Source organism: Bos javanicus, chromosome 12 (genome assembly GCF_032452875.1).
Source record: "Bos javanicus breed banteng chromosome 12, ARS-OSU_banteng_1.0, whole genome shotgun sequence".
Lineage (NCBI taxonomy): Eukaryota > Metazoa > Chordata > Mammalia > Artiodactyla > Bovidae > Bos > Bos javanicus.
In genome coordinates, this window is record NC_083879.1 from 20,157,649 (window position 1) to 20,179,348 (window position 21,700).

At 41.4% G+C, this 21,700-nt stretch overlaps 1 long non-coding RNA gene across 1 annotated transcript in view; it reads left to right on the forward strand.

The window, feature by feature from the left end:
• Nucleotides 1-15,445, forward strand: part of LOC133258258 (uncharacterized) — a 231,702-nt gene extending 216,257 nt beyond the window's left edge. Inside the window, exons 4-6 of the long non-coding RNA XR_009739889.1 lie at nucleotides 12,212-12,321; nucleotides 12,475-13,391; nucleotides 14,451-15,445. This is a non-coding gene — a long non-coding RNA (uncharacterized LOC133258258). The remainder of the gene's footprint in view (nucleotides 1-12,211; nucleotides 12,322-12,474; nucleotides 13,392-14,450) is intronic.
• Nucleotides 15,446-21,700: the final 6,255 nt, after the last annotated feature.

Genomic DNA, 21,700 nt, shown 5'->3' on the forward strand with positions numbered 1-21,700 from the left:
TCACTTCCACTGTATAGTCATAAGGGATTTGATTTAGGTCATATCTGAATGGCCTAGTGTTTTTCTCCACTTTCTTCAATTTCAGTCTGAATTTGGCAATAAGGAGTTCATGATCTGAGCCACAGTCAACTCCTGGTCTTGTTTTTGCTGACTGTATAGAGCTTCTACATCTTTGGCTGCAAAGAATATAATCAACCTGAATTCAGTGTTGGCCATCTGGTGATGTCCATGGGTAGAGTCTTCTCTTGTGTTGTTGGAAGAGGGTGTTTGCTATGACCAGTGCATTCTCTTGGCAGAACTCTATTAACCTTTGCCCTGCTTCATTCTGTACTCCAAGGTCAAATTTGCCTGTTACTCCAGGTATTTCTTGACTTCCTACTTTTGCATTCCAGTCCCCTATAATGAAAAGGACATCTTTTTGGGGTGTTAGTTCTAGAAGGTCTTGTAGGTCTTCATAGAACTGTTCAACTTCAGCTTCTTCAGTGTTATTGGTTGGGGGCATAGACTTAGATTACCATGATATTGAATGGTTTGCCTTGGAAATGAACAGAGATCATTCTGTCATTTTTGAGATTGCATCCAAGTACTGCATTTCGGACTCTTCTGTTGATCATGATGGCTTATCCATTTCTTCTAAGGGATTCCTGCCCACAGTAGTAGATATAATGGTCATCTGAGTTAAATTCACCCATTCCAGTCCATTTTAGTTAGCTGATTCCTAGAATGCTGATGTTCAGTCTTGCCATCTCTTGTTTGACTACTTCCAATTTGCCTTGATTCATGGACCTGATATTCCAGGCTCCTATGCAATATTGCTCTTTACAGCATCGGACCTTGCTTCTATCACCAGTCACATCCACAGCTGGGTATTGTTTTTGCTTTGGCTCCATCCCTTTATTCTTTCTGGAGTTATTTCTCCACTGGTCTCCAGTAGCATATTGGGCACCTACTGACCTGGGGAGTTCCTCTTTCAGTATCCTATCATTTTGCCTTTTCATACTGTTCATGGGGTTCTCAAGGCAAGAATACTGAAGTGGTTTGCCATTGCCTTCTCCAGTGGACCACATTCTGTCAGACCTCTCCACCATGACCCATCCCTCTTGGGTGGCCCCACACAGCATGGCTTAGTTTCATTGAGTTAGACAAGGCTGTGGGCCATGTGATCTGATTGGCTAATTGTCTGTGATTGTGGTTTCAGTCTGTCTGTCCTCTGATGCCCTGTCTCAGTGCTTACCATCTTACTTGGGTTTCTCTTACCTTGGACATGGGGTATCTCTTCACAGCTGCTCCAGCAAAGTGCAGCTGCTGCTCCTTACCTTGGACATGGGGTCGCTCCTCTCACTCCCCTCAGCCGCCGCCCCTGACCTCGGGCGTGGGGTAGCTCCTCTCGGCCGCACTTGTGCATCATCGCAGCCGCTGCCGCCACCGCGTTTGCAGTTCAGTTCAGTTTAGTCGAAAAGAGGAAGGCGCAACTTAATGACTAAACAATTCAGTTCAGTTCATCATTTAGTCGTGTCTGCCTCTTTTCGACCCCATGGACTGCAGCACGCCAGGCTTCCCTGTCCTTCACTATCTCGTGGAGTGTGCTCAAACTCACGTCCACTGAGTCAGTAATGCTATTCAATCATCTCATTCTCTGCCGCCGCCTTCTCCTGCCTTCAGTCTTTCCCAGCATCAGGGTGTTTTCAAATGAGTCAGCTCTTCACATCAGGTGGCTGAAGGATTGGAGCTTCAGCTTCAGCTTCAGTCCTTCCAGTGAATATTCTGGGTTGATTTCCTTTAGGATTGACTGGTTTGATCTCATTCCTTCAAGGCGCAGTCTAGACACACATCTTCCTACTTCCTCCAGCTGGAGTCTGTCTCCCTCTTTTGGTCCCCCATGACACTTGAACTTCACCTGATCCTCTCACGGGAGCTAGATGGCTCAGAGTCACTGTGTTGCTGTGTTAAGAGCACATGCTTTAGAGTTCAAAACCTGGCTCTGTCTCTTACTAAGCAGGTAACTTCTCTGAGTTTGAGCTTTCCTCTCTATGAAATGTGTATGACATGCTTGGCAAGGTGGTTGGGATGATCAGCAAGAATGCACGGCACAAGGTGGAGGGGTCAATAAATGACAGGTATTATTACTACCTACCCCTCCTTCCCCTTCTGGCTCAGCTGGTAAAGAATCCGCCTGCAATGCAGGAGACCTGGGTTCGATCCCTGGATTGGGAAGATCCCCTGGAGAAGGGAAAGTCTACCCACTCCAGGATTCTGGCCTGGAGAATTCCATGGACTGGATAGAGCATGGGGGTCGCAAAGAGTTGGACACTACTGAGCGACTTTCACTTTCAGCTAACCTAAAAGTGAAATATGTTAGGTTGTTGCGTTTATACATATTCATGTCTCACCTGTTTTTTTTTTTTTTTGAAACATTTTCTTTTGTATGGAGTATAGCTGGTTAATGGGGCTTCCCAGGTGGTGCTGGTAGTAAGGAACTCACCTCTCAATGCCAGAGACATAAGAAACATGGGTTCGATCCCTGGGTTGGGAGGATCCTCTGGAGGAGGGCATGGCAACCCATTCAAGTGTTCTTGCCTAGAGAATCCCATGGACAGAGGAGCCTGGTGGGGATTACAGTCCATAGGGTCACAAAAGTGGGACACGACTGAAGCGACTTAGCACACATGCCTGCACAGCCAGTTAACATTGTTGTGATAGTTTCAGGCGGACAGCAGAGGGGCTCAGCCATATGTATACATGTATCCATTCTCCCCCGAACTCCCCTCCCTCCAAGGGGCCGTGTAGCATTGCGCAGGAGTTCCATGTGCTAGACAGTAAGTCCTGTTGTCTGTTTTAAATGTAGCAGTGTGTACATGTCCATCCTGAACTCCCTAACTATCCCTTTCCCCCATCCTTCACCCTGATAAGTTGCTTCAGTCGTGTCCGACTCTGTGCGACCCCATAGACGGCAGCCCACCAGGCTCCCCCGTCCCTGGGATTCTCCAGGCAAGAACACTGGAGTGGGTTGCCATTTCCCTCTCCAATGCATGAAAGTGAAAAGTGCAAGTGAAGTCGCTCAGTTGTGTCCGACCCTTAGCAACCCCATGGACTGCAGCCTACTAGGCTCCTCCATCCATGGGATTTTCCAGGCAAGAGTACTGGAGTGGGGTGCCATTGCCTTCTCCGTCCTTCACCCTTGATAACCATAAATTCATTCTCTAAGTCTGTGAGTCTGTTTCTGTTTTGTAAGTTCATTTGTATCATTTTTTTTTTAGATTCCACATATAAGGGACATCATGTAATATTTCTCTTTGTCTTAAGTCTTATTCTGAGAGCTTCCTTGAGGCCAAACTGTTGACTAACTCATCTTTGTACCTTCTGCAGTACCTAGCACAGTCACTTCCCATCAACCAGGTCCTTGAAGGGTGCTTGATGATAGCCTCAATGACCGAATAAACAGAAATATAATCAATGGTACTACACAGAATGCTCTCTTGAGGCAATCATCTTGTCATTTGACTCAGTCTGACCTTTGCAGTTAAACTAAAAGTGACTGCAAATTGCAAGCATTTACAGGCACGATGGTGGAAAGCGCAAAGCATGTTGATGAGGAGGTTGTAACCTGGGGGATTGCCCACTTGGGTTATACAGTGAACTGATTGACTTCCATGCCTTATTTCCTCCCTTTATTTGACTAATCCACATCCACCCAGCAGCCAACACATGGAACAGAGCCCTGGAAATGCAGGCAGGTTTCCTTCTTTGGGTCCCCTGGGAATTTCACTACCACAACCATTATTAACTGGCTGGAAACAATTTAGCATCTGGCTCCCAAGAGGTAGAAATGTATAGATTAAGGAAAGGGGTGAAAGTACATCCCATCCTGTCGTTTAAACAATATTCTGGCTCTGAAAGGAACAAATCTAAACTATGTTTCCAAGAAAATGTGACTGTGGTCATTTTTCTTAAAAGAGCTCAGTGTTTCTGGTCTTTTGATAACAGAGACGGGCTCTAAAGAAGAGAGGTCATTTCACAGAACAAGGTCAGTCTGGAAGAATTTTGAGACGTGGCTCAGATGATAAAGAATCTGCCTGTCAGTGTAGGAGACCTGGGCTTGATCCCTCGGTCAGGAAGATCCCCTGGAGAAGGAGTGGCTACCCACTCCAGTATTCTTGACTAGAGACTTCCATGGACAGAGGAGTCAAGTGGGCTACAGTCCACAAAGAGTCTGACAAGACTAAGCGAGGGACGTTTTTTTTTTTTTTTCATTCTCTACTCTTTTTCTCCTCACCTTAGCAAGTACCTTCATGCCCTTCTGGTACCACCCTGGGAGCTTGTTCCTGTTTTCTCCTCTTGGCCATGCATGCCCTGGGTGATGCCCTGAGTTCTTTTCCTGGGGCTGGATCCTGTAGTCCCACTCTTCCTACTTCTCTATCTCACTTTCACCCTCTTTTGCTCCCAAAGTAGTCTTATGTGCTCATCTGTTACCTGTTTCATGAAATAAATGTGATTTTTTATTTGTGTGTGTGTGTGTAGGCTTTTTGTGTGAAGTAAGCTTTCAGATTCACTGGGTAAATACTTCGGAGCACATTGGTAGGTTACATGGTAAGACTGTGTTCCCTTTGTGAGAGGCTCCCAAACTGTCTGCTGAAGTAGTTAACAACAGTTTGCATTCCCCCCAGTAAGGAATCAAAGTTTCTGTGGCTCAGTATTCTCATCAACAATTGGTATGGTCAGTTGTTTGGATTTTAGTCATTCTGATGTGAGTGGTAGCTTGTTGTTTTATTTTTTTTAATTTTTATTTATTTTTTTTGCTTTTATTTATATATTTTATTTTTTAACTTTACAATATTGTACTGGTTTTGCCATATATCAAAATGAATCCGCCACAGGTATACACGTGTTCCCCATCCTGAACCCTCCTCCCTCCTCCCTCCTCCCTCCCCATACCATCCCTCTGGGTCGTTTTAAATTGCAGTTACCTAAAGACAAATTAAAAGACGCTTACTCCTTGGAAGAAAAGTTATGACCAACCTAGATAGCATATTGAAAAGCAGAGACATTACTTTGCCAACAAAGGTCCGTCTAGTCAAGGCTATGGTTTTTCCTGTGGTCATGTATGGATGTGAGAGTTGGACTGTGAAGAAGGCTGAGCACCAAAGAATTGATGCTTTTGAACTGTGGTGTTGGAGAAGACTCTTGAGAGTCCCTTAGACTGCAAGGAGATCCAACCAGTCCATTCTGAAGGAGATCAGCCCTGGGATTTCTTTGGAAGGAATGATGCTAAAGCTGAAACTCCAGTACTTTGGCTACCTCATGCGAAGAGTTAACTCATTGGAAAAGACTCTGATGTTGGGAGGGATTGGGGGCAGGAGGAGAAGGGGACGACAGAGGATGAGATGGCTGGATGGCATCACCGACTTGATGGACGTGAGTCTGAGTGAACTCCGGGAGTTGGTGATGGACGGGGAGGCCTGGTGTGCTGCGATTCATGGGGTCGCAAAGAGTCGGACACGACTGAGCGACTGAACTGAACTGAAAGACAAATGATGTTGGGTCTCTTTTCATATCGTTGTTTACTCTCTGTCGTCTGCTTTGGTGAAGCATCTGTTTCAGATCTTTGGGTCATTTTAAAATTGGGCTGTTTGTCTTCCTATTGTTGAGTTTTAAGAGTTCTTTGGGTATTTTGGATATAAGTCCTTTATCAGTCTGTGGCTTAACTTTTGATTTTCCTAACAGTGTCTTTTACAGAGCAAAAGATTTTAATTTCAATAAGTCTAACATATCCATGTTCCATTTCATGATTCATGTTTTTGGTGTTATATGCAAAAACTCAACACCAAATCCAAGGCCATGCAGATTTGCTCCTGTTTTATTTTAGAAATTTAAAAGTTTTGTATTATAAGCATATCTTCTCATTTTAAAAAAAGGTTTTTATTTTACATTTAGGTATTTGATCAATTTTGAGTTCTGTCTTGTGTAGAGTATGAGGTCTGTGTCTTGCTTTATTTATTTTTTGTTTGTTTGGTTTTTGCAAATGGTTTTTTATCAAAGAATTCTCCTAGTGGTGGAAAGATTTGGGTCCCATCTGATCTACCTTCATTTAGTGTCAGTCTTGGGACCTAGAGATGAATCTATCCGTCATTTTCTTTCACATAATCTTCCCCTGCGTGCACGTGTGCTAAGTCACTTCAGTCATGTCCAACTCTTTGCGACCTCATGGACTGTAGCCCGCCAGGCTCCTCTGTCCATGGGATTCTCCAGGCAAGAATACTGGAGTGAGTTGTCATTCCCTTCTCTGGGGGATCTTCCCAACCCAGGGATTGAACCTGGGTCTCTCCCATTGCAGGCAGATTCTTTACCATCTAAACCACCAGGGAAGCCCTTTTAAAGTAAGACAAAAAGACAAAGCAAGGTTGAGGTGGGAGATAGTGTAAATAAAAATAATAAAATACTGAATGAGGAGAACAGAAAGTCAGGAATCCAACTGAAACAAGGGTAGTCATCAGAAGAAGGATTACTGAAGTAAGGAAAACAGAAAAACCAAAAAACCACTGACAATATGGAAGTGCATCCTTCTAGAGGAAAATTCCTCCTTCAAAGGAAACCTAAGCTCTGCTACCCTCTAACTATTGTCCTTAAATGAAAAAGTGAAATTGATGCCCCAGAAAGATGCAATATATGACATCTAACATGAATTACTTTCTTTAGAACCATGGTTCACTTGTCTGGATCTACTCATTCTTTACTTGCTGAGAGCAAAATTGTGCCAGTTTTGGTTTCTTAGGTCACATTGGGTCCGTATTTACAATAGGCCCCAAATTGTTGTTCTTGGAAGCATTTGGTAGAAACTTGGTGTTTGAGGTTGTGGTTCTTGTGGCAGAATCAAGGGAGGGAAGATATTCCTCCAAGTTCATATTTTATTTTTAAAAAAGAATCATCTTGGGATCTTGCAGATCAGCATTGTTTACCTTCTGTTTTATTGATGAAGAACCTGAGATTCAGGGAGGTTATGCTGTTTTCCAAAGTTTGATTTTACACCCCTCTGTATATATTCAGGAAATTACTGCAGTAGCTTTAAATATTAGTCTAAAGTAACCAAAAACATTGTGTGAATGAATGTCCCTAAATCCATGTGTGGTAACATGGGTATAAAAGTGTATTCCAACTAAAATTAATTGTATGCTATATCCAGAGAAAAATAGACTGAAAAGAAAGACAGCAGAAGATTAATCGTGGTATTCTCTGGAAGATGCAATTATAGGAAATTATTATTTTTCTTCATTCTCTTCTCTATTTTCCAACTTTCCTGTAGTTATTGTTTATTACTTTTTTAATCAGAAAAATAAGCACTAGCGACTTACTGCAATGTATTTTATAAAGGAATAAAAGGGTGCATAAATAGTATCCACCCAAAATGGTAGAAGCCAACCAAGGGAGGCTGCATGCGTACATGCTTAGTTGCTCAGTTGTGTCCGACTCTTTGCGACCCCATGGACTGTAGCCTGCCAGCTTCCTCTGTTCATGGAATTTTCCAGGCAAGGGTACTGGAGTGGGTTGCTATTCCCTTCTCCAGGGGATCTTTCCGACTTAGGGATCGAACCCAGGTCTCCTGCATTGCAGGTGAATTCTTTTACCATCTGAACCACCACGGAAGCCCCCAAAGGAGGCTGTGGAAAATCAGTAAAAGCCAACATCTTACAGGAGAACAGACACAGACTGTTTTACTGTACCCATCTGTGGATGTTTAGGTCTAATAGAAGAGGGTTTCAACCAGGAGTCTGAGCTACTTGCATATATGGCAAAGACAGAAACTTCCAGATCCAAAGAATGAAAGGCCAGGGAGGGGAGAGCCCATGAGGATGAGGATGGTGCTGTAAGATGCCTCCCTGTGAAAATAAGGGTGCTAAGAGCTGCAAGACTTCTACCTCTGCAGGTGCAGAGCTGGCCCCAATCCTGCACCCTTGGGTGCTCACATCTGATTGAGTGCGAACAATAAGGTGTTACTGGATAAAATTCACATTCTGTGCTTGAAATTGGCCTTAGCTCTCCTTCTTTCACAGCAAAGCTAGTCTACCTTGGTTTCATGCCCGAAGGCACACAGTTGGGAGAAAGTAGAAGACTGAACTGTTAGCTCCATTCCCTTTCATCACCACATGCTCCCTCTCTTTTATTAATAAGTCATTCAATTTACTATGCACAGGTTTTGTGCCTAAAAGCAAATTCTAAATTCTATTTGCCAAGTTTAGTCTTAAGTATAGGTAGGGTAGGATTAGATGGTGTAATAAAAGCCCAGAAAGTCCATTAATCCAAAAATCTCTTTTTCATGTGGGAATCTAAATGCCTGAGAATTTATATTAGGAAATAACTCATTCCTTTGGGCTAAAATTCTGGGTTTCATTGAGTTCTTTGTGTTAAGGCCGTATGGCAGAAGAGGTGGAGGTGGTGGTTTAGTCGCTTCAGTCGTGTCCGACTCTTTGCAACCCCATGGACTGTAGCTCACCAGACTCCTCTGTCCATGGGATTTCCCAGGCAAGATTACTGGAGTGGGTTGCCATGCCCTTCTCCAGAGGATCTTCCCAACCCAGGAACTGAACTGGCATCTGCTGTGTTTCCTGCTTGGTAGGCGGATTCTTTACCGCTGAGCCACCTGGGAAGCCATAGAAGTACCACACAAGTAATAAGAGTCATGGGGTCTCATCTGCGCCATTATGAGCTATCCAGCTAGTAGTTCAAACTCTTTGGGTTTCTGTTTTGTCACCAATAAAAGCTCTTAAATACCTCTTAGTCATCAGACTGTTCCCCAGATTTGTCGTCCAGCATGAGTACTACAGAGGAAGCTGCTTTGGAGCTTTTAATGGAGGAAGATAAAGAAGAGAGCTCGGGTGCATGGGCCACACTTCACGGCGTTCAGACTCGAGGGGAGATTGGAGAGGCAGCCCTGGGAGTTGGGGATCCAGAAGAGATGGAAGGACCCCCATGGTAATACAGATCAGACTAGATTTGTGTTGTCCTTCTCATGAGGACAATAAAACTACCTTTCTTGTCCTCTCCTTACCACCTAGCACACAGTGCGTAGTCAGCAAACTATTCCTTTTGCCTGGAGCAGTTCTCTCCATTAAAGAATGTTACATCTATTAGGCCATCTCACGTCAATTATACCTAAGGCCTGACTCCAGGATTAGAGGAACATGTGGACCTGCATAAACCCCAGAAGTGAAGGCAGTGTTGTTGGGATTCTTCTCCTCTGTCTGAGAACACCCCTGATTGACTTCTTGGAAGGACCTGTTGTTCTTTAGTCCAGCCCTTTCTTCAGTCACTCAGTTCAGTTGCTCAGTCGTGTCTGACTCTTTGCGACCCCATGGACGGCAGCACGCCAGGCTTCCCTGTCCATCACCAACTCCCGGAGCTTGCTCAAACTCATGTCCATTGAGTCGGTGATGCCATCTAGCCATCTCATCCTCTGTTGTCCCCTTTTCCTCCCGCCTTCAATCTTTCCCAGCATTAGAGTTTTTTCCCAAGGAATCAGTTCTTCGCAGGAGGTGGCCAAAGAATTGGAGTTTCAGCTTCAGCATCAGTCCTTCCAATGAATATTCAGGACTGATTTCTTTTAGGATGGACTGGTTTGATCTTGCAGTCCAAGGGACTCTCAAGAGTCTTCTCCAACACCACAGTTCAAAAGCATCAATTCTTCAGCGCTCAGCTTTCTTTCCAGTCCAACTCTCACATCCAGACATGACTGCTTTCTAACCTAATCCATAGGGAGCGTCTACGCTCACCACCACAGACTGATTCAGACCCTTAGTGCCTGCCGTGCGTCACCGTCACTGGGCTTCTTTCACTGGGTTCCCATCCTGTGGTGGAGCTAAATTTGCCAGTAGCTTGAAGGGGCAGAACGAAGAGCAGCCAGACCTGAGATGATGGAGAAGCTGGATAATTACCCTTCAAGTCAATGAGCTGCCTGACTTAACTGGAATCTCGTATGCCATCGTTGTGAAAGTTCTCACCCAGAACACCAGAACCTCCCAAGAAACATATGATAATCAATTAGAGGTTTAAGCCAAGGGGGGCCTATTTCCTTCCTGCTGGAGCTAGATTTTTATATTTATAGAAAGTACTCTAGAATGTGTGCCTTTCTCAAAAAGTTTAATTCCCTGAGTTCTAAGAAGGGGAGAAACAAACAAAAGCCCCTGCCATTTAAAAGAGAGACCCAGATATTGTTTGATGTGACTGGCAATGACACCAGTGGTGAGTGCTTCTTTGGTTATAGTGTGGCCAGTAGGGCTGCTGATTAATGTTTCTCTTCTCCTGGTGATTTTCTGTTAATCTTGATTAAAGGAAAATTCCACCTTTTGTGATCAGCTTTCTAAAACTTGAAAGTTCAGACTTGATATACATTTTTAAATGCATCAAATCAGAAGGAAAGATTATGCATTTAGCATTTTACATTTTCTTAAGTGTTTGTTGTAAACCTTTTGGATGATTATAAAGAATTGTTTTTAGTATAGCTTCATCGATATATGTATATCTCACATTTGGATTTTAATTGTATGTAGTTTTGTAAACAACTTTCAGTGGCTCAGACTGTAACGAATCTGCCTGCAATGCAGGAGACCAGGTTTGACCCCTAGGTCAGGAAGATCCCCTGGAGGAGGGCATGGCAACCCATTCCAGTATTCTTTCCTGGAGAATCCCATGGACAGAGGAGCCTGGTGGGCTACAGTCCATGGACTCACAAAGATCCAGACACGATTGAGTGACTTTAATGAAATACAATAACTTTCTTACATAATATAGTATATGACAAGCATTTCCTTTTTTCAGTAGATATTCTTCTAAGGCATGTATTTATAGCTGTGCAATAGTTTATTATATAACTATAGCATAATGTATTTAACCATTTATTTAATCTAACCCCCATGGGACTGTCTTCATTTTTTCACTATTATAAATGAAGTCACAATAACTATCTGTGCATGTATTTCTTTTTCTCTGGTTCAAAAGAGTAATTTGAGGTTACCTCAAGCCATAGATTTCACTAGACACGTAAATATGAACAGATTTTCCAGTGGTATTTGCCAACTGCCATCTTCTCTTATATATTTCCTAAAATGTTCACTGCTTGCCAGGAAGCTCCACTGTGATTCTCTGTGGATATCTTGGCAAATTAAGATTGGAGGCCAACTGTGCTGGTACTGTAGACGCTGCAGCAAAAGCATGAGGAAGGGGGGATATGAGCCAACCTTTGTATTTCCAATAGCAGCAGCAGCTCCTTCAAGTTCTGCATATAACTGAGATTCTTATCTTACCCTATCAAAGAGTTGAGCCAACCATAACTAATGCAAGACATTTTAATTATTAGTATTGGGTTATATGGAGTGCTTGTGTTCTTTATTTCTCTTACCATCTTATCAATCTCTACTTTTGCAACTGGTCCCAAATGGTGTCTCCAAATCTCTGGCATTTTGCGTTTCATGGGTGAAATGGAAATGAAGATGATATCAGCAGTGATGGAATGGAATGAACTTTTCATCCAGCTGAAAAATCACCCTGAGCTACTGAAATATACCAGCATACATCATAGTCAAGTTGTCAAAGGGGGATATTTCACAGCTATGACCTCACAGCTATAAAACATAAGCTGTGTAATGTGTAAGGAAACCCAAGACAACCTTTCCAGATTTTTTTTAACTAATAAGATTACCATATGGAAAATAACTTTAACCAGTTATAATAATCTAATTTAAAAAATACTTGGAAATCGTATAGACTTTTCCATTTTCAAGGGCTGAAATTTTGTATTCATTACCTGTGGCAGCATAAAGTCATTTGTTCTCTCCACATCACATGCTCAGCCCAAGAGTGTCCAGGTTAGAGACCGAGTCTTTTTGCACTTTAGTGTTTGAGGTCCATCCCTGCCTGCCTTCTCCTCCATTGCTCACTGGACCCCAGCAGCAGGTGGGATCCAGTGAGTTAACTCCCAGCCGACCGTAGAGCTTTGCCAGCAGCTGTCAAAATCAGTCCAGGGCAGGCTTTAACACAAACTATCCTTTTGACCTTTCCCCACACAGAACTCACATCCAACTCGAACAATTCATCAAGGACTTTTGATGGCAGCTCTGTGAGTTTCTAAGGTTACTTTAGAAATCCCATTGTTTCCTTTTATTGAAGTGTCTTTGTTTCTTTTCAGAGTAAATCTGACATTTTTTTTTTCTTCTTTGCATCTCAGGTTTCTTATTTATGATTAAGAAGGCTTATGGAAAAATCAACAGTGCTAAAATCATTTGATGATTTACGTAAACACTCTCCAGTCGTTATCAGCATTCCCGCTACTACTGGGTGAGTACTTTCTTCCCCATTGTGGAAAAGCACAAGCTGGTTTAGGTGACCACTAGTGAGGAGGGAAAGGGTGAACATCATCTGGAAATTGTTGTACAAGGAATGTCAAAGCTTCAGTGAAATTTTCAATAAGCAGGTTTTTTTCCACTTCAGGTGTTACGACATAGACTTTGCATCTGATGCGAAGAGCTGACTCATTGGAAAAGACCCCGATGCTGGGAAAAATGGAGGGCAGGAGGAGAAGGGGGCAACAGAGGATGAGATGGTTGGATGGCATCACTGACCCAATGGACATGAGTCTGAGCAAACTCCGGGAGATAGTGAAAGGCAGAGAAGCCTGCATGCTGCAGTCCATGGGGTCGCAAAGAGTTGCACACAACTGAGCGACTGAAAAACAACGTTGACGTTTTCTGGTGACGTGTGTTCCTGAAGGGTAGATTATCCCTATTTCAAACCTTGTGAAGACTCCTACGTCCACACCAAGGTTTACATAAGTGTCCAAAGGGTGTACATTGCATGACCACACTTAACTCCTACGTCCAGTCTTCACTGTATCTTGTTTTCTGTTCTGTCTCATGGTTGTTGCTTAGTCTCTGCCTTTGCCATTGGCTCCAGTATTAAATGCATCCTTTCGCATGGTTTCCTCCAAAAACAAAAACCCACTTAGGAACATTATGTAAGACTTTCCTGAATGTTTGGGGAACTGGAGGGGATTTATATTGCAACAATGACTGGCATTCCTGGCGATAAAAATCCCTTGGCTCCTTTACCTCTCCTCTTAATTTTTCTCTTTGCTCATTTGCTGAGAATGCTCGCCTGACTGCTGCCCCCCAACATCTCCCATTTTCTTGTGCAAGGTCACTGGCCTCCCTTCAGTTCTTCCACAAAGGACACTGGGCCAGATGTATCCCTTGACCCATTTGAGGATTTCACTGAACCTTTGACATGTTTAAAAAACTATTTCTAGATAATATTCAACCTTGTCCCCATGCTCTCTCTAGAGAAAAGCAGGGAACAGTGCTCTATTCTCAATCAAGAGACACTTCATGAGAGTCAGCACTGAAGACCTAGTAAGTATTTACTCCATGAATCTTGCTTTACTTTCTGGAATTTTTGTCTCAGTCCCCCACAATTTGTTCTTCTATTAGTTCAATCCCTCATAGATAATAATTCCTCAAAATTGAGCCAAAATCCCTTTCCAGATTAGTAGACACGAGTATCCTCAGTAGACATTGGAGACCAAGCTGGATACACTGGTGCAGAGTAAATCACCACTCAGCTCCCCAGTGGGGATCTCATCAGTTCAGCAACAAAATGATTGATGGAGTCAGACAGGAAAATGTGCATTTTTGCTGTCCAGAAAAATAATATATAAAAATACATCACTTTTTAATGGACATAGGGGAGGTGAACAATTCTATCTGCTTAACATACGAAAGTGGCAAACTCTTACTTGGTAATCACTAAGTTATCGCTTTCAAAAACGATCTGTTGGCTTGCAATTGCCACCAAATTGAAAAGGAACAAAGACAAGATCTGTGAGCTGTAGCTGGAGTTGGGGAAGAGCAGAAAGGAGGAGGAAACTGAGATGGCTGGAGATGAATGTCTCACCTCTCGGAAAACCCAGCAGTGCTATTGAGCGTCCCCATAATTATTGCTAACATCTACTGAGTTCTTCCTATGGGCTCCATATGCGATGTCTCATTTAATCTCAAACCACCCCATAAGGGAGGCTCTATATTTGTCTGTCAGAGAGAGGTTAAGTAGCTGATATTCAGATTCACCTAGGCAGTCAGGGCAGAATCTGGCTCCACAGCTGGTGCCCTTGACCTTCGCATTATATTGCTTCCCTAAAAGGCCCAGGAGGGAATTTTCTCTCCCCACATAAAGGTGTATAAGAATTTCAATGACTGTGACCAGTAGGATACCTTTTGTGGGCCACAGAGCATTGTCTTGCCTTACAGAGGATACATGTAGAAGTGCTGTGAAAAAAGGTGAAGCGTTAGACAACTATTGCTGCACTTATCCCTATGCTTGTCATTTTAGTGATAATAAATGCTGCTTTATCTTGACACTCTCTGCCTTCCTATTAGGTAGGCAAAGAAGTTATTATTCAACCCATTTTACAGATGATGAGAATGAACATTCCAGAAGCCTTTGCATCTTGAAAAGAAAGGAGGTTTGGGGTCGTCAGAGCTTTATTTATGCACTGGCTGCGCTGTTAACTGGCTGCGGTGCCTTGGGCAGGTTATGTGCCCTCCGTGGCCTTTGTTCGCAGGTACAGAGGAGTATTCGTATCTCCTTCTAAGGCTATGGTGAGGGGCAGAGAGAATGAGCTTCAAGTGCCAGCCCCAGTTTCAGGTGTTGTTCTCTGTGCCCCAAAGGTGCGGTGTCGTCTTTCTCTTGGGTTTGAGGGGAAATGAGCTCCCTAACTTCCAACCATGATGGCTTCCAACAGGTCAGAAGCAGGAGTCAGTAATCAGTTCCTTACATGTCCCTTGCAAACAAGATGATAAATTTCCCAGTTCAGTGATCCACCCAGTTACCACACATCCATTCAGGAGAGAGGAGCGGAGAAAACCCAGAGAGGACGGAGGGAATACTCCTCCAACCAGGCTGATGCAAAAACTGAGATAATGCATGTGAAGACCCTGAGCATGGGACCTAGAATAAATTAAGTGTTTAATGAAGATCTATTCCTTTCCTTTCTGTTTTTCTCACTAAAATCTAAAATCTAGGGCCCTCTGTTGACTTCAGTAAGCATCATGTGAATCAAACACATTTGCTTTCACTGTGAACAGACCATTCATGCATCTGGGAAAGGTTTAGCAAAATCCTCCCCACAAATCAGGTAACGAGCTGTGTACAGTGACTCTCTAAGAATATCCAAGACTTTTCTCAAAAACATTGCTGTAAGAAGTGCCATTGTATTGCAGTCTCCCACATTAAAAAAAAAAAGTTTAAATATTTTTCTCCCCTGATTCCCATCCACTCTTTTTTTTCCTCCTGGAGTAATTTAAAGCAAATCCTAGATGCTTATATATTCCACTTATAAATAGTTCATTATGAATTACTTACAGATAAGGACTTTAAAAAGATAACTACAATACCATGCCTTACGAAGAAAATTAATAATAATCCCTTACTAGGGCTTCCTGGGTGGCTCAGTGGCTAAAGAATCTGCCTGCTGTGCAGGAGACATGAGTTCCATCCTGGGTTGGGAAGATCCCCTGGAGGAGGGCATGGCAACCCACTCCGGTATTCCTGCCTGGAGAATCCCATGAACAGAGGAGCCTTGCAGGGTACAGTCCACAGGGTCACAAGGAGTCAGACACAACTGAAGCAACTGTAATAATCTAATACCCATTTATTTTCCAGTTTTCTCACTTGTCTCAAAAATGTCTTCTTAGAGTTGACTTGCTTGGGTTACATTCTTTCCTTTTAAATTTCATTTGTCTTCTTAGCGTTGACTTGCTTGGATTATATTCTTTCCTTTTAAATTTCATTTCTCTTGTTTTTTCTCCCCTTCCTTATTCTAGAAACCACTTAGAGAGAGGATCTTTCAAAAATACATAGGGACAGTGAAACAAATTAATTCCACAATAAGTGAGAAAATATGGCAAAAGGGTGAATACAAGAAGAAAAGACAGATGGAGCCTAGACTGGGTGAGGACGCAGAACACCTGCTGTGAAGTTTCATGAGCCTCCCGTTTCCTTTTGCGTTTTCTAGCAGACATTATAAAGAAGACACATTCACATTTGTGGGACTCAGAGTTGATAGCTCACAATAAAATTGCTTAGGACAAGCAAGAGTTGAGAGGCATTTTCCTGTGGAACCGGACAAAGGAACATTGAGTAATCAGAAAAACCATGTTCTCCATAGACCTCCACGTTCCCCTGAAATACAAGAGCAATGAGTTTCATGAGAATTTTTTAAAATCACATCCTGAGTATTCTAATGGTACATTCTAGAATCAACTCCCTTAGAGCATAAACATTTCTTGGAGTTCAGTCATGACCATGTCCAGATCCCTGTAACAGCTGCCTCGTTGATCTTTCCTAGAGCAGCTCCTCATCTCACCCAGCCAAGCCTCCCTGGTGAAGGTCCTACAGGCTGACCTTCCTAAGGGACCACTTTCAGCCCGTTGCTCCCTTGCTCAGGGCTCTCCGGTTTTTCTTATCACCCACTGCATGTTTCAAGTTTCTCTACTGCAGTGATGCTTCTCAACTTACTCTGCTGGTGCTGAGTGAGGAGAGAATTTGAAGAAAGAAGGTTTGCTTAAGAGTTTCAAAAGCATCAGAGAGACAGAGGAAAATGAGAGCCTAGAGAGGCCCATGGATTTTGGTCACTGATTGTTCATGGAGTGATCTTGAAGAGAATATTTTCCAAAAAATGGCCAAGGCAAGACAATGCCTAAATTCAGGACCATAGTGTTTAGCGCTTAAACCCTCTTGGCTTGTTTTGTGTAGGCTTTGCCTTTGTGATCCTAGTGCCTAGATTCCAGGCCCAGACACGTCATTACTTTGGACAAGTCACCTAATCTTGCGCTACCTCAGTTTTCTCATCTGTAAACTGAGGATAATGCAATGTCCATCAACAGATGAATGGATAAAGAAGATGTGGTACATGTATGCAATGGAATATTACTCAGCCATAAAAAGGAATGAAAATGGGTCATTTGTAGTGATATGGATGAACATAGAGTCTGTCATACAGAGTGAAGTAAGTCAGAAAGAGGAAAACAAACATCATCTATTAATGCATGTATATGGAGTCTAGGAAATGGTACTGATGAACCTATTTGCAGGAACAGAGATGCAGATGCAGAGAATAGATTTGTGGACGCAGGGAGGGAAGGAGAAGGTGGGACATACATACGCTACCACTCGTAAAGTAGCTAGCTAGTGGGAAGCTGTGGTGTAGCACAGGGAGCTCAGCTCAGTGCCCTGTGATGACCTAGAGAGGTGGGATGGGGGAGTGAGAGCAAGGCTCAAGAGGAAGGAGATATGTGTATACATACAGTTGATTCACTTTGTGGTACAGCAGAAACTAACACAGCATTGTAAAGGAATTATGCTGCAATTTGAAAAAAAAGAGAGAATTTGCAAACTCAAAAAAAGATTAATACTTCTCTGCTGCTGCTGCTGCTCTAGAGCATACTTATAGAGAGACTGAGTGAGCCACACAGAGGAAGCGGTAGATGTCATCCCCCAAGGTTGAGTGCTGTGCCTCTACCTAACACAGCAAGTCTTCATGTTTATTACAGTCTGCATCCCTTGTATTTTCAATAATATAACAAGAGGAACAATTGTTAAGGTTAGTTCTTTCGATTAAAAACTATATTAAATAGTTACCAGGGTTTGAGAGGAGGAGAATGGGGAGGGGGAGGTTGGTGTTTAATGGGTTCAGTTGCATTTCTGGATGATGGAAAGTTCTGGAGATGAATAGTGGCAGTGACTACACAATAATGTGAATGTACTTCATACCACTGGATTATACACTCAAAAAGAGTGAGACTGGTGGAGGCTATGTATATTTTATCACAATAAAAATACCATAGGTAATATAGGCTAAAAAAGAATACAACTTAATTAACTCATTAGAAAATGCTTGAGAATGCATAAGCAGTTATACAACTGTAAACTTTAAAAAGCTTACTAACTCACTGACTCTCCAAGAAGAGATTTGGTCAGTGATATTCAGCAATAAGGAGCTCTTTCTAGTCACATGCCTTGTTTTAAGGTCTATAAAGAGGTACGATAAAAACCCCAGGTCACACCAGCAGATGGGCCCTCTGATACTGTTGTAAGATGTGGAAATGGGACTGGTTTGAACATATTGGAGATTTTCAAACTTTATTGTCTGTAACTCTATTTGCATTCAGCCATGACCCATGTTTCCATGAGATCATCTTTCATCAGATCATATTATTTGTGAAATCTAATTTTCAAAGAAACAGATCCAAAGGCATTCTTTGGCCACATCAAGGTGTTCAGTGGGATGGCAGAGTCAAGGCGTCTGGTCCCACTTTTCTTTTTGAAATCCACTGAGCACGACTCAAATAGTTCTTGAAAGTTAGAAAGGAAAATATACATGAAACTTGAAAACAGCCCAACTCCTGATTAACGCAGTCGGGTTGGGTTTGGTTTAGAGCGGAGGCTGAAAGGAAAGGCAGGACTCTCAGAGTTCAGGTAACACAGAGCCTGCCTGAAGTGGGCCAAGAATTCTCAGGAGAGAAACCATCGGTTTCCGTGAAGGGTGACATCTGTGTCTATGAAGGTGAATTTGGAGGTGTCCCCGCGTCACGTGAGAGGACTCAGAGCTTAAAGAGGAAGTGAAGAAACATGCTATCTTGGCTAAAAGGCAGCATAGGAGAGTGGGCGATGGTCTTGCAGCTGAAGGGAGAGGAATGCTGAGTGCCTCCCTGTTGACCATCAAGCTAGCCAAGCCTACTACTTCCTGTTGGGTGGGAGGCAAAGCTACAGGGCAGAGAGAAATCCAAGTGGATGAGTGACCTAGCTCACTTCTCTGTACTCTCTGCCTTATCATATTTTAGAAAATAGTTCACCTGTGTAAGAATAGTCCATATAAATTAATGAGAAATCTCATAGAAATATGAGTATTAATGCAAAAAAGTTTGTATGGCCCATGATACAAATATACTGAGAAAAATCAATAAATAGATGAGAGGGATTTGGCAAAAGGCAGGTTAACATTCCAGAAAATTAGACCAATTATAGATACAAATGGTAGAGGAACATTTTTCCATTAAAAATGTTTAAATATGGCTATTCTGAATAATAATTCAAAGAAGAGCTATACTGGCTCAAGTAAGAAATAGTTAAATTACAGAAGTGATTTTTAAAAAGAGAAACTCCTTAGAAAGAAATAAAGAGTAGATTTGGAAAAAAAAAATAAATGAGAAAGAATATTTAAATATTTGAAATGATTATTGAGAAAATTATGGATATGGGAAGCAGGAAAAAGAATTTCAACTTTCCTACAAATCTTGTCTCTAATAAAGGAAACAGAAAAAATATTCAGATATAACAGAGTAAATATTTCCTTAAATAAGTAAGGCCTAAATCCATAGTTTGAAATAGGCCCAGCTGTTCCAGGAAATAAGAAAAAAGAAGGATCAGCAAAATCAACACTGAAACATGGCTTAGCAAGGCTCCTGGACTTCAAAGATAAAGGAAAGAATCTAGGCCTTAAAAAAACATCAAACAGAAATAAGAGGGAAAATATAACTTTGGTTATAGGATTTTTCTTAGCAATATTAACTGCTTGAAGGTGATGAAAAAATGTTGCCAAGTTCTCAGAAAATGTGTGACCCAAGAAATTTTTTACCTAGTCAAATTGTTGTTTCATATTTCCAGGCATGCAAAAGGGCCAGGAAAAAAGAACTTCTGTATCCTTTATTTTAAAAAAAAATTACTGGAAGATGTCAATCAAGAGATGAATGGAATAGCTACGGTGGTAAGGAGAGCAAATAGTAAATCGAAGACATGGAAGCAACCCTAATGTTCATTGACAGATGAAAGGATAAAGAAGATGTAGTATATATACAATGGAATATTAGTCAGCCATAAAAAAGAATGAAATAATGCCATTTGCAGCAACATGGAGGGACCTAGAGATGATCATACTAAGCGAAGTAAGTCAGACAAACAAATGTCAAATACCGTATGATATCATTTATATGTGGAATCTAGAAAAAAGAGGTACAAGTGAGCTTATTCACAAAATGGAAATAGACTCGCAGACATCAAAACACTTATGGTTACCAAACAGGAGAGTGGCAGGATGGATCAATTAGGAGGCTGAGATGAACACACACGGTAATATATATAAAATAGATAACCAGCAAAGGCCTACTGTATAGCACAGGGAACTATTCTCAATATTTTATAGTAATTTATTAAGGAAGGTAATCTAAAAAAGAATATATATATATTTATATGTTTATATATAATATATATAAAGAATATATATATTATATATAATATATATAAAGAATATATTTTTATATATATATATTTTATATATACATATATATATATAACTGAATCACTGTGCTATATATACCTGAAACTAGCATGACATTGTAAGTCAGCCATACTTCAATAAAATAAAAGATTGGGGGGAAAAGGCATAAGTTTAAGCAACTGTAGGAATTATGATTACAGAATATAGTATAATGTAGAAATAATGATAATAGCAGTAAAGCACTAGTAATTGTGAAACAAACCAAGAATGAGAGATAGAGGGAAAAGCAGTGGAAGCATGATTTCCTCATCTTTTATAGCAGTCTCCAAACTTACCATTTAAAATGATAAACCAAGTGACAGGTGTCAGTGTATTATTTAAAAGTACAAAGGTAACAGCCAGCAATGTTAATGATGATAATATTATAATAAACCAAAATTGGGCAGTGTAGGATAGGCAAGATGGAGTAGGTGTAAGTGTAGTAATTGTCTCATCATTTTTTTTTTTAAAAAGTTTTTATTTGGCTGCAGTGGGTCTTAATTGCAGCATGTGAAATTCTTATAGTTCCTTGACTAGGGATTGAACCCAGGTCCTGTGCATAAGCTCAGAATCTTAGCCACTGGTCCACCAGGAAAGTCCCACGTCTCATCTTTTGTAGCAGTGACTCATCAGGTTCTAGTTAAGTATTTTAAAATATGATAATATATGTAAACTTATAAAGTAACAACTAAAAGATCTTAGAACAGACTATAAACCTTTAGAATGATCAGAATGAAAATGCGCACACAATAAAGAAATCAAGGACCATGTAGGAAAAAATATATATGTGCATGTCTTTAATTTGTGTGTGTGCAACATTGCAAAGGAAAAATGCAGTGAAGGATGATGGAACCTAACATTTCTCTCACATCAAGTATAAACCTATTGAAAGAAAAAATTCTAAAATCAGATTACAAAGCACAGTCCAAATATATGCTATTCTCAGACAGAAGCTGCTAAAATCATGCCAGGGAAATGCAGCAAAAGAAGCAGGGTTCCTAATACTGTGTTAGTTCAGGGTGAATTATGCAAAATTATTAAAGATAAAGAAGGATATCTTACAATGAAAGAGGATATAATACATAATGAAGCTCTAATTTTCATGAATCTTCATGTATCAAATATCAAAGCATCAAAAGTCATAAAGCAAGTGCTACTGGAAATATAAAGAGAACTTAGGAAGAACTTGCTGATAGAGGAGCATTTATTCTCTCATCCCATGAGAATAGGGAAAAAAAAGTGAGAATAAACTGGGCTTAAACAACAGAATTAATAAGATAGATGTAAGCAGTAGACACAATCTGTTTTTCTAATTATGTCACCAAAATGAAAAATGCATTTTCTTTTTAA